The 13,186-nt window shown below is 54.1% G+C and overlaps 1 protein-coding gene across 19 annotated transcripts in view; it reads left to right on the forward strand.

The window, feature by feature from the left end:
• Window positions 1-13,186, forward strand: part of PTPRF (protein tyrosine phosphatase receptor type F) — a 99,100-nt gene that overhangs the window by 11,076 nt on the left and 74,838 nt on the right. For 5 of the 19 annotated variants that reach the window (XM_074334566.2, XM_074334570.2, XM_088791084.1 and 2 more), the window contains exon 1: window positions 12,829-12,967. The gene's annotated coding sequence lies outside the window, so the exon portion shown is untranslated. Of the gene's footprint in view, window positions 1-1,685; window positions 1,900-8,750; window positions 8,828-12,827; window positions 12,968-13,186 lie in introns of those variants that run through there. The other 14 variants (XM_074334577.2, XM_074334565.2, XM_074334572.2 and 11 more) reach the window with 9 other exon arrangements.

The following is a 13,186-nucleotide window of genomic DNA, read 5'->3' on the forward strand; positions in this document are numbered from 1 at the left end:
ACTTTTACTACTTCTCCCGACAGTACACCAAAATTACCAATGGGTAAAAAACCACTGACTGGGAATATTCATTTTTGATCTGTTTGTCATCAGGATCTAATTGTTTGCCTAGAAACACTGAAGCCAGTACCATCCTCTTCTCACACACCAGGGGGCGCACACGCACTGTTTCTGAATCCAAATCATGGGCAAAAGCAGGCAGTGAATTAGGTGATAACCAGAACTTGACCCCTCAGCCTGGATCCCTAGATCCCTGCACATTATTCCACTGTGCTCCCTGAATCTAGGTGCTTCAACAATCCCAAAACTTTGTTTATATCTCACCTGACCCCCAAACTCACAGAGGTATCAGAGAGACCCCATAGAAGATGAGAGACCCCACAGGAGTCCTTACCTGAGACCAAGGCAGTAGGGGCAGATTCTCCATCTTTCACCAGGGGGGTGAGCAGGAGAGGGCTGGTGTGGTTTTGGCTGACTCTTAAGTGGTGGTGGCATGGACTGGGAGGGTGGGTTTGAAGCTGGGGGCTTTGGTGTCGAGATATGACTCTGGGTTTGGAGATCACCAAGTCCCTGAGTCAGGGCTTTAAATAAATCTTCACTTAAGTTATTGGTTTAGCTCAGAAATGTATAGGATTGGTATACAAGTTTGGTATCAGAAGTCAGAAACTTAATACCAAGTTTTATATCGAGTTTGGGAGACATCAGCAAGTCTTGAACTCAAGGGCCAATTCCAGACTTGATTCAGGTTCACAGAAGGAATTGGTCTAAATATTGGGGTGTTGGCTAGCCTTGAGTTGAGGTTGACATCAGGTCAGAGAAGTAGAAGGTGGATATGGGGATGAAGTGGGTTTGCATGGAGTTTCTGCAAAGCCAGTCTCATTAATCTTGGATTCCATGATTATTGTTAGAGTTGGGTTAAGTTAGGGTCCTAAATGGCCCCAAGGATGGGTGGGGTTTGAGGTAGGTATTTGTGTTAGGTCATTGTCTGATGATTCAATCCTGATTTAGGAAGTCAGAGTCCCAATTTACAAAAATGTAGAAAGTGTGGTGGTGTTGACCTGGAATTGGGAATGCAGTATTGGAGTTTTATGTTAAGGTTTGGGGTTCAAAAGAGAGCGTACTGGGGTCCATAACAAGGTAGCTATTAGATTTTAGTGTTCATATAAGGATGGAGGTCTCAGTATTGGTACTGGGGTCCATTTAAGAACCAGAGTTGGTGCCAGTATCACTATCAAGCTTAGATGGGTAAAGGTGGTAAAAGGATTTAGAGTCAGAATTAGTATTTGGGATCAACATAGGGCTTCAGATTTAAATTACTATTTAAGCCAATTTCGGGGCAGATTTAGGGATTTAAACTCAATTTGGGGTTTGGGGTGTATCTGGGCTCAATATTAGGTTCAGATTTGTATGGGGAGGAAATGGTGTCCTAGAGAACTATTAGGCTCATATTAGGATTGGGAGCCCCCAATAGGATCTGGACTTCGTCTGGGAGTTCGGGATTATCCATGCTCACTATTGGAGTTCTGGTTCAATACTGAGAGTTCCAGTCAGTGCAGATTCGAGGTTGGGTTATGGCCTCGCCGGGCCTAGTAGGCTCCGCGGCTGTATGAGCGAGAGTGCACGAGGGGAGGGGCGGCGCCGGGGACGCGCACGGCAGGGGCAGGGGCGCGGGCACGGGCGCGAGCGGGGGCGCGCGGCTGGAGCTGGCGCGGGAGCGGCGGGAGCAGTGGCGGCGGCGGCAGAGGCGGCGGCTCCAGCTCCGGCTCGGGCACCGGTTCCGGCTCCAGCTCGGGTGGCGGTGGCGGGAGTGGGACCTCGGGGCGGCGGCAGAAGACGAGAGGGAGCAGCGGCCCCAGCGGCTTGGGGGGGACATGCGGACCGACGGCCCCTGGATAGGTGGTGAGTGACCCCCGCGCCCCCTCCAGTCCTCTCCGTGTGCTTTCCTTCCCCACTCCCCCCGTTCTCTCCCCGAGTCCACCCAGCAGAGCTGGGGGCGGTCCCGGGGGGCTGGGGGCGCCGCTGAGGCCGGGCCGCGCCCCCACCTGCCGAGCCCGCAGCCTCGGCTCAGCCACCCCCCCAAGCCCGGCGGCTCCTCCCCGCGCTACCCCGCGGCAGACGCGCCCCCCACCGCCGCCGGCTGGCCGGCTTCTCGCCGCCCTCCCCCGCCTCGCCCGGCCTCCCCGCCGCACCTGAGCCGCAGCCCGCGCCCCCCACCCTCCTAGTGCAAAGTTTCCATTTTGCATTTGTGCTCCCCCTCCTCAGTCCCGCCCTGTTTCCCCCCTCCACCAGCGCGGACGCGCTCCGGGGGCGGCCCTCCACTTCCCACCACCACCCCAGCCCCGGGCGGGTCCAGGCCGCGCCCCCGCCGCACGGGCGCCCCCTCCCAGCCGGCAGAGGATCCGCAGCCGACTCGCCGGGGTCTCGGTCGCCGCCCCGGCGCACGTGCGGTCCCGGGGTGCGCCGGGCGCGGATTTGGAACCCCAACCCCCACTCAGCTGCCAGCGCGGGCTGGGGAGGGGCCAAGGTGGGCCGTACCCACCCCACCCCGGTGCGGCGACCTGGAGGCTCTGCATTGACCTGTCCCGGGAGGACGTGTCCACTCGGACCGGCTCCGGAAAGTTCACTCAGTCGCCGCCCGGCGTCCCGTCCCGTCCCGTCCTGGTGTGCCCTGGTCCTCATCGCGGTGCCCACATTTTTGTCTCAGCTTCTTTCTCTCTTTCTCGGTCTCTATCTCTGCCCTTCATCGTCTCTGTATCTGTCTCTCTGTGTCACTGCTTCCCAGTGTCAACCCCCTGCAATCCCAGGGTCTTTCCGCTCTCCATCCCCAGGTCCCTGTTTTCTCTCGTCGGGTCTCTCTGCTCCCGCCCCCATTACTGATTCTTCCAGATCTCTCTGTCTTGTCTCTCACTGGTCTCTTGGTGTCTCTGTCTCCCACTGACCCGAGTCTCCGCCCCGCTGTGCTAGACCCCCTCCCCATTTCTCTGGAATGCTGCCCCTCTGGTTTTTCCACCCCAAGGTGAGGGAGGGGCTAGCTTTCCTCCCCATTTCAACATCCCCTGCTCTAGTGCAGGGGCCCCCAGTTGGAGCAGGTTGGGGGTGGGATCCCTGTCCCTGCCTGAGCTGTGAAATGGAAGGGAGGCTGCCAGTTAGGGGAACCTCTGGATTCCCCTGGGGGCAGTGAGGCAGAGCCTGGGAGGCTGGACTACTGAGTGGTGGTGATAAAGGCTCCACTTTGGCTGCTGAACAGACTAGGGCAGGGATCCAGAGTGACCGGGTGGGGGAATCTGGCCAGAGAATCCAGAAAAATGCATTGGGGTGGGAGGCCTGGAAAAGGAACTGGGGTGGTGCTTCCAGGGGGTACTTGGATCCCCTGAGAAGGGTAAGGGATCCCCTGAGAAGGAAAAGGATCTGACTGATCCTTTGAGAGGCAATAGGGATCCGATGGGATCCACAGGAGGGTTCTGACAGGAAATCTCAGGAAATTCTCTGCTTGGCTCCTTATTAATTCTTGCTTCAGGAAGCAAGAAAATCCCTGTTTTTCACTGATTACATGAATGAGCCTAGGGCTTCAAGAAGAAGCAGGTGTAACTCCCCAAACACAGTCCCCTATATCCGCAGGACCCCCCTTGTCCCTGCACAAGCCACACACCCACCCCCCCCTCATTTCCACACTCAGCTTCCCCCCACCACATCCAATTTGCCTTCCTGCCCTCACACTTGCACACTTGGGCCTGCACAACAGCCAGAGCTCAGAAATCTGTGTTTGCACAGCATGCACCACTGCTGTGCTTGTGCACTTATAACACCCCTGTGCACATTTAGGGAGGGGTGTGTGCACACTTTCTTACACGTTTTTGCTGGCTCAGGGTACCCCTTATCGTTTGAAATGTCTCTGCAGTTGTTTTCTTTTCATTGCTCTTCCTCTTCCCTCTTTCTTTCCTTTAACGAGGAAATTGTTCTAATATAATTCGTTCCTTTCTCCTTGTTTTTCTCCCCCCACAGCTCCTGACCTCCTCTCTGTTCATCTTTGTGTACCCAGTGAGGGTGGATGTGGTGTCTGGCTAGCAAGAGAGGAGGCTGGATTTGGGTGCTGGTGAAGCAGTTTGGGCAGGGGGCACTGCAGGAGGAGACTGGCCAAAACTTTTCTTGGAAATTGTATTGGTATGCAACAGTATGCTGCCCCTGGCGATCTGTGCTCCCTCCACTCTCTCCCATCACCCTAACTGTGGGAGTCCAGTGGTGGGGGCCCTCAGTCAGGGAGTCTTTTGGAGAAGAGGGACCTGGACCTCCTTCATAGAGGCTGTGACAAGCACTACAGCTCCTCCACTTCCCAGTTTGAGACCTTGAAGGAGATTCCTTCCTCCCTGAGCCTCAGTTTCACCTCCTGTGAAAGGGGGAAGCTAATTTAACCCTGGTTGGGTGTCAAGACTATTGTGAGAAACCAAGGGAACTGTGTGGCAGTGCATCAACAGCAGTGGCAGTCGCTTTCCGTGTGACTGACACTGCTGTGTGCTTGGACCAAGCTTGCAGCCAGGGCCTTGCCTTTGAGAAGCTCATGGTCCCTGGGGGAACAGATTGCATCATGGGAAATGCAGAGCAATTCAGTAACCTCTTATTGATTGTCGACTGTGTGCCAGACTCTGGGCTAGGCACTTCCAGCCAGGCTGCCTTGCTTTCTGTGGGATTAACAGCTGTGTAGAAGAGACAGCCCACACCTTAGAAGCTGCTGAGGTTTAGCTCAGCATCAACTCGCCTAAAGCAATTGAAGTTCTGAGCTGAGGTTAGAAGGTTGACAGCGTTCAACATGATAAGGCAGGGGAGAGTCCTGAGGTCAAGATGAGATAGTCCAGAGGACACCAAGAAGGGGCTATCTGAATTGGGTTTTGAGGTCTGAATAAGAGTTTTCCAGTTGAAGAAAGGGCATTCTAGGCAGGAAAAAACAATCTGAGTGAAGATTCAGAGGTCTTGTTGCTTTTGGGGTATTCAGAGATATAGCAGATCACAGAGGGCTTTGAATGCCCTGTTAAGTAGCTGTGATTTTACTCTGAGAACACAGAAGGGAGACACCAAAGGACTGAAGCTTGGGGTGAGGATTCTGTGGCAGTGGGAAGTGGATGGAGATAGGATACTCAGTGACGAGGAGGGTGCAGGTAAGTCAGGTGAAAGATGATGGTGGCTTAGAGCAGTAACATGGAGCCATTTAGAAGGCACATTTATTGGGACAGGATGATTTGTTGGATGGGGAGTGAGGAAGAGGAAGGGGTCCAGGTTCCTGGAAACGACTGGGTGGGGCCTTCACAGAGCTAGGGACTTGGGAAGAGGGGTAGATTTAGGGGGCAGATAATGAGCTCAAGGATGGGGGTAGATTTAGGGGGCAGATAATGAGCTCAGGGGTGGACACATTGCCTTTGAGATGCAGCATTTGAGTTTCCGTTTCCGGGGTGGGGGAAACATCCAGGAGGGGATTGGGTGTGAATATCTGGAGTTTGAGAGAGAAGTCTGGGCCAGAGGAAGGACGGAGAGTTATGTGAGTGTAGAGCTGTACACATCAAGACAGCCTCAGTGGTTAAGAGCACAGACTCTGGTTTCTAACTGTTGGGGTTCAACTCCACTTAATAGCAGTGTGACTTTGAGCAAGTTGCTTAACATCTCTGAATTTTCTTGTTTGTCAGATGTGTATAATAATGCGCTTCAGTGGGTTCTTAATGAGGATTAAAGTTGATATGCAGAAAGTGCTTCCAGTAAGCGCTATTTCAGTGTTAGCAGTTGTTATAATCGTTAACAACAGGGGTGGTGCAAACCCACCCCCATCGGAATGGCGGGGGGCTTTAAAAACTCTACATTGTTAAGGTTAGGACACCTGCTCACCTAAAGTAGCTACAATTCTGAGCTTAGGCAACCAAGTTGGAGGAGCTCAACATAGGGAGTGCCCAGACCTCAGCCCTCATCATCTATGGGACCGTGTATGTGTTGTTCAGGTATTTTTGACCTTCAGGTAGGCTGGTGTGAGAAGACTAGAAAAAGAAGCCCTGGGGAAGAGACCCCATGTTGGGGGTGGGTTCAGGGAATTCTGAGAAGGGGCAGCCTCAGCGTGTTCAGTTCCCCATGTCCCCTATCCAGCTTGGACCCTGGGCATCTAGTGAGGGATTCTTGCCTCCCATGTCTGCTTCTGAGGTCCAGATGCACCTGGACTTTGTGTGTCCCTCACCTCCACATCTAAGGATGGTTTTTGCTCCTCAGCAGTGTTTTAGCCGCTGCTTCTGGGGACAGTTCCTGGTGCAGCCAGAGGGGGCTGTCCCAGAGGGCCATCTGCGCTTCTCCAGATTTCAGTTCGTCCCTGGCCCTGCTGCCAGGCCAGGTTCTAGGTCTGACCGATGACAGAGAGCCCTGATTGGTGCCAAGGCCTTTTTACCTGATCTTGGTCATTGCTGCCAACCTCACCCCTCCTGAGGCCTTTCTGGGTGCCAACCAGTGATTTCTAACCTGGTTCCAGTACCAGTCAGTTTCTTTCTGGGGAGCTTTCTAGTTGGTCTTCTGGGTGTATCCAGCAGTTCTGATTGTTCTGGGCTCTTCCCAGGGTGAGTCTAGCGTGGTTCTGGTGAAGCTGAGGGGTGATTCTGATTGCCTGCCGAGGTGGTTTGGGGGCCAGTTTGATCCCGGACTGGTGTGATTCCAGGTGCTGTTACAGCTGTTCTAGAATGCTGCCCTGGTGCTGTTCTGTGTGCTCTAGGGTCTTTCCAGGTATCTGTTTTATCTGTTCTCTGACCGTTTCCAGGCCATTTGGGGCACATTCATCTTTCCAGGTATGGCTCCTGCTCAGTTTCAGTCCAGTTTCCAGATACCAGGCCCAGTACTCTTGGTGTGGCCATGGGCATGGCAGTATTGCCTGCTGGCTTGAGGGACCCTCCCTGTTTTCCGCCTGAGACTCTACCCCTCTGCCCCAGGGTCCCTGAGCAGCAGTGGAGCCAACAGCTTCACGTCTGGCACTGTGAGGCCCCGCGGACGTCCCCAGACAAATGGGCCTTTGAGTTTGGGACACGGAAGCTGGTTTGTCTGGCCAGACCCGCCTGGCAGCCTGTGTGCTGGGAGCAGTGGCCACAGGGAACTTTGTGGAGAAACTCGGTGGGCTGGGGCAGGGAAGCAAGCAGCCATCCTGAGTGAGGCCCAGGGCTGTGGGTTCTTGGGGGCCATGGGGTGGTGGAGGCAGGAGAGGCTATGAGCTACAGGATCAGTGCGGACGGTACTGGATTGGTGAGTTCAGTCAGTGAGGACATCCCCCATGTTGGCAAAGGCGGTCAGTCTCAAATGAGGACGTGAGGACGATTCCCAGGTGCGGGAGGCTGGCGTGGGCCGGTAAGGACGCTCCCTGAGCCCGTTCCTGTGTGTCCACTTTGGCAGGAGCCGCCTTGACATTGCTGTGTGGGGCGGGTATCCGTGTGCATGTGGGGGCGTGAGGCTGAGGAGAAACCCGCTGTGAGGTGCAGTCTGCCTCGAGTGGGCACCAGCGGTGCCAAGTCGCTGAGCTGGGTGAGGCGGTGATGAGGTGGAGTGGGTGTGTCTGACCCCTGCCCCCACCCAGGATGGTGTCCATGCTGGTGGGGGCTCAGTAATGGATCTAGAAGGAAGGGGCCGGGCTTCGTCGCTGCTTGTGTGCCAGCGGAGGAGGCATCCTGGGGCACACCTTCATTTTAAAAATTATAGAGAAGCAGAAAGTCAAAAATAAATATTGCTTCTGAAGCTTCTTTGAGGGCTGCATGTATGCTGGTGTGGTTCTTCTAGGCTGGGCTGTTTTCTGTGATCTCGTTTGTTCATTCATCCACTCAGCAGACCTTGACGGAGCACCTACTATGTGCCAGGTCTCTGCTGGGTGCTAGGGATACGGAGCTCAGCTGGCCGCACACTGAGCTCATGGTCGGGACTCAGCGACCACTCAGCAAATGTGTAAATAAATAAATCATTGCATTTGTGGTCACTGCACGAAGGCAAGATTCAGCATGTAGTCTGGGACATCATGGAAGGCTTCCCGGAGAAAGTGCCACTGGCTCTGAGATCCGAGGGGTGATTGGCTAGAACGTGGGCAGTGCATTCCAGGCAGTGGCACATAGCATGGGCAAAGCTGGAAGACTAGAAGAAATGTGGCACATTTGAGGATCAGGAGAATAAGTTCTTGGAAGTTGGCTGGTGGAAGAGAGGGGAACATGGGCAGGTGGGGCTGCAGAGGTGGGGCACCGACTGCCCTGCTGGCAGGATGGTTATGCTGAGGAGTTTGGACACAGTTACTGCGGAGGTCAGAGACTGGGTCTGTGTTGTTCACAGCTGTAAGCTGGGTGGCTGGAAGAAAGCCTGGCACATAGTGGGTGCTCAGGAGTAGTGAATGAGTGAGTGAAGTGAAGAAATGGGCATTTTCACTAAGTGGGGATCGTCCTATGTGACAGTTCTATAACCTGCTTTCCCCCTGCATAAATAGCAAATTTTGAATATCTTTCCATGTTAGTAAATACTCTGCTGTGATAAAATTCTTTCTTTTTTTTTTTTTTTAATAAATTTTGTTGGGGAACAGTGTGTCTCTCCAGGGCCCATCAGCTCCAAGTCGTCGTCCCTCAATCTAGTTGTGGAGGGCGCAGCTCACTGGCCCATGTGGGAATCGAACCGGCAACCCTGTTGTTCAGAGCTCGCACTCTAACCAGCTGAGCCATCTGGCTGCCCTGTGATAAAATTCGTGATGTTCTCATCCTTTCCTCTCTCTCCAGGAAGGAGCGGAGGCCCGGGGGCCTTGCCCTCAGTGCTGGTTGTCCAAGAGTGACTAGTTTGAGGAAGCAAAGACCTGGTGAGTGTACCCAAAGTGTGCTGGGGGCAGGGGCGCAGAGGGGTCCTGTGGGACAGGCTGAGCAGTTTGGATTTTGACACAGGCTGGTGGAGACCCGTGGAAGGATTGTCACTAGGGTTATGACATGATCCAGTGTGTGTGTGGCTGAGAGGTGATGGAGGCCTGGACCAGGAAGGTGGTGATGGAGTGGAGGAAGGGGATTTGAGTGCTATTTAGGGAGGTGGAGCAGACAGGACATGGTGGAGGATTGAATGTGGGGCATGAGGGAGGGGAGGTGTCAGGGATGCTGCCTGGGTTTCTGACCGGAATGGATGATGGAGGTGAGTAAAGACTGATATACAGCTTGTCAGCTGCTGTAGGTGTGAAATAGGCTTCCTGGTGACATCCTGGGACTTAACACCAGTCTCGTCTGCTTTTCCATTGGCCACGTTTCTGTATAAAAGACTGTTCCCTACTCCTTGTGGTAGAAAGAGTAGGACACCCACAGGATGTGGGGCACATCCCTCCTTGCCTCCTTGAGGTCTCCTTCTCTTTCCTTTTTGCTGGAAGCACAAGAGGTGGGTTGGAGTTGTAGGGAATGAGGTTGGAGAGTTATATTGGAGTCATGACCCGATGGGCCTTGGATGTCAGGCTAATGACTCTGGACTTTTCCCTGAGGGTGACATGGAGGCATTGAAGGTTCTTAAGCAGAGAAGCAACACCCATGCATTCATCTATCCATTTGCCCATCCTTTTATCTATTTAGGAAACATTGTCTACGTGTCTACTGTGGAATAAAACAGCAAACAAAGCTGTGCTTGTGGGACATGATCAGATTTGCGTGTTTGTAAGCTAACAGGGGGCATGAGTTTGTGCAGGATGGATTGCAAGGGAGTGACCTGGGTCAGGAAGCCCACTGAAGAGGTGGGCGGTGATGAGGTCTTCCAGACAGTGTGGTCGTTCGGATGGATGTAAGGCAGATTGAAACTTACTGACCACCTGGGTGTGTGGGATGAGGAGAGAATTAGAGGAGGACTGGCTGGCTAGGGTGCCCAGGTTGATGGCTTTGCTGTCACTGAAATGGGGACCTGGAGGAGGAGTGGGATCGGGAGGAGGAGTTCTAGGTGAGCTGTCCTCTGGGAGCCCCTCGAAGGCAGAGCCATGACTGTTCTGCTCATCAGCCTGCCTCCTGGCTCAGGGCCCAGCAGCCTCACTGAACAGTTCTGCGTGGCGGGCTGAATGAAGAAGGCACGGAAGAGAAGGGTCTGGCCTGGGCAGGGGAGGGAAATAAACATGTATTTGGTGTTTGCTAGGGGCCAGGCCCTGTGCGTGGTGAGATGGCCATTGGGGTTATTTAAAAACTGCAGCAGGTAGGGCCTTGTCACAGGTCGGAGAGATCCGATGGGGAGGGTGGGTAAGGGAATACTGTGCGTCCCTTCACCTGTCCATCTAAGATGATGGGTCAGACCTACCTGGGAGCCCAGTCTCACCAGAAGAGATGCCTGCAAGTGGAGTCCTCTATCTTCTGGGGAGGCCACTTGCTGCTGGTGTGTCTGAAGGGGTAGGGGTGGGATGTGCTGTAAAGCTTGGCTTCTGGAGACAAGGCTGATTTGGAGGGGGAGGGGAAGGTGCTTTGAGACCCTGAGGCCCAGGGACTGCTAATACAAGAGTTAAGTCAGGCCGGGGCCTTGGGTATGGGGCCCAGGGTACTCACAGGGGACGGGGTTCTAGGGCAGGGGCCAGGGTAGGCCCTAGGCTGCATCCACAAAAGATCTTGTTGTCCAGATCAGGGCTTTTCAACCTCAATACTGTTGATATTGGACCACATAATCTTTTCTTGTCGGGGGCTGGCCTGTTATGTAGGATGCCAGCAGTATCCCTTGTTTCTCCCCCCTAGATGATAGTAGTACCTGTCTTCCCCACCCCAATCCCCAGTCTTGACAAATGCCCCCAGACATTGCCTAATGTCCCACAGGGGACAGGATCACCCTGGGTTGAGAACTACTGGTCTGTCCCACTTCTTGCTGCCTTCACTAATCTGTACAAATCTGGAAAACGGGAGGACCAGTCCGGGAAGATTTTCAGTTATGGGCCACGTGAGCTGAGTTCTGAAGGGTGAATAGGTGGCTGGGGGCAGGAGAAGGGCGTTCATCCCCACAGAGAGAACAGCAAGTTCATAGGCCCGGACGCAGCCACATCGGTGAGCGTTCCCCCAGGGGAGGCTCCACTCTCCTGAGGAAAGAGGCTGCGGCTGGTGGCGCAGGGATTATAACTGTAGGAACAGGCCTCTGCTAGTCCCTGTGGTCTGACCCCAGAGCTAAGCCTCTGCTGGACCTTGTGACACCCCCAGAGACTCTGGGACACTCTTCCTAATCCCCCCTCCATTCCCAGGGGGAACTGAGAAGCTGAGGGCTTCGAGAGGGTAGAGCCCAGCTGCAAGAGGGCACACGAGCGGTTCCTGGCTGCCCTCACAGATACTGGCCAACTGGCTGCAGGAGGAAGGCAGCCTGCTGCTGGCCGCCTCCTTCCCCCGGGCCGGGGTCGCTGCTGAGCCTGTGATTTATTCCCGTCATAATCCGGCGGTTGGTTTGGTGAGAGCTGGAAACATGTTGGTTTTCCCTTCCCGAGTGTAACAAGCCTGTTTCCGTCTCCGTGGCCGCTGCTGCAGTGCCACGCGGTGAACTGTCCAGGACATGACAAAAGGGCTTACTGGTCAGAAGGTGACAGCTCCCAGCTCACCCTGCCCTCAGGCTTCTCTTGCCCAAGCACCCGCCTCTCCCCTTGGCCAGTGCTCTGTGGGGCCCTGGATACCCTTCCTGCTGGTGTCCATTTTGGGGCCCCAGCCTCCTGGGAGCCAGGGTCCTGGCCTGGGGAGGAGGCAGGGAGGAGGCTGTAGGAACAGGTGGTATTTGGAGATTAATTAATATTTGTGAATAATAACACGTGCCCAAGAGAAACAAATCAATCTGTGTTTGCATATTCATGAGGAGGATTCGGAATGATCCCAGCTGTTCTCTAGCCAGGAAACCCCCCCCACCCCAATCTCTGGCATCATATGGTCTGGGGGGTGCTCTGAGGCTGATGGGTGGTTAGAGTGGGCTGCATGGAGGTGACGTGACCTCTGTGTAACATGCATTTCCGTGACGTTAATATCTGAATCCTGTGGCTGTGTGTGGTGCCTGCTCCTCCTTCCTCTTCCCTTCGATTTCGCTAACCAACTACAATTTCCAAACGTACTTGGGGGCCAGACATGGGGTTGGCAATTTTTAATTTTGCCAAGTAAGGACATTATAAAAAAATAACTGCTATCTGCTATCACCATCATTTTATACAAGAAAGGACATTTTAACACCAAGGACAAAATTTGAGAATAAAGGACAGTTCTTCCCAAGAAAGGGCAGTTGGCAGGTTTACAGTGATGGAGCAAAGAAAAAGGATATATTAAAACCATTCTGAATGTAGAAAAAATGACATCCGGTTATATTCTACAGTATCACACAGTATGGAGTTGTTTTCCTGCCCAAGTATGTCAGTTTGGTAGAAGCAGTGGTCCACAGTGCAGTTCAGAGACGTGTCTGAGTGTGTAAATGTTCAGGCCTTGTTTGCATCTCAGGTGTTAAAAGCCCAGACTCACCCCGCCATGCTGGTGGAAGGGGAAGGTCTGCTCTTAACACTGTCACGCTGGATTCAGAAGGTTCTCAGCAACCCCCGCAAGGCTAGCTAGCATTGGTCCCGCCGCCCTGCTCCTCTTCCCCCTTCTCCCCACAGGTGACCCTGAGTCCTGGAGTGGGGGCAAGCCCAGGGATCCAGGACTCTGACAAGGGGGCCCAAGAGCTGGGAGCGGCCTGCACTGCCTGACACGGGGCAGGGACTATGCTGATTGTGGGGCAGGAGGCAGCTTGCCCACACACGGAGCTGGTGAGGGAGAGGCCCTGGCTCCCGCAGCTACGTGGTTGCCTGAGTATGTGTCTGTGTTTGTGTGTTCTAGTGTCTCCCCTTCTCTCTGGGCAGCTGTGTCCCCATGTCCATGGGCTGCTGGCAGAGCTTTCTGGGAAGGAGATATCTTTTCGGCTTCTCCACCTTTGTCTGTTCTGCGTCCTGGATCAGAACAGTGTCCTGAACACCCCAGACCTGGATACCCGGGGTCCCTGGAGTCCCCAAGTAAGGGTTACTTGTCTTTGTCACGTTGGAGTGGGGTTACCAGAGGCCCAGGTTCTCTGACACCCGTGGTCAGAATCTCATCCAAGATTGTCCCACATGATGTCTGCTCTGGCGTTACGCCCCCATGATGGCTATATTGGGGACATATATCCTTTTCATATTGGTACCGGGGTTGACACCTCCATGATGTCTATACCAGGGGGTTTCACCTCTATAATA

Source organism: Rhinolophus sinicus, chromosome 14, assembly GCF_057876585.1.
Source record: "Rhinolophus sinicus isolate RSI-liver-muscle chromosome 14, RSI-T2T, whole genome shotgun sequence".
Taxonomy (NCBI): Eukaryota; Metazoa; Chordata; class Mammalia; order Chiroptera; family Rhinolophidae; genus Rhinolophus; species Rhinolophus sinicus.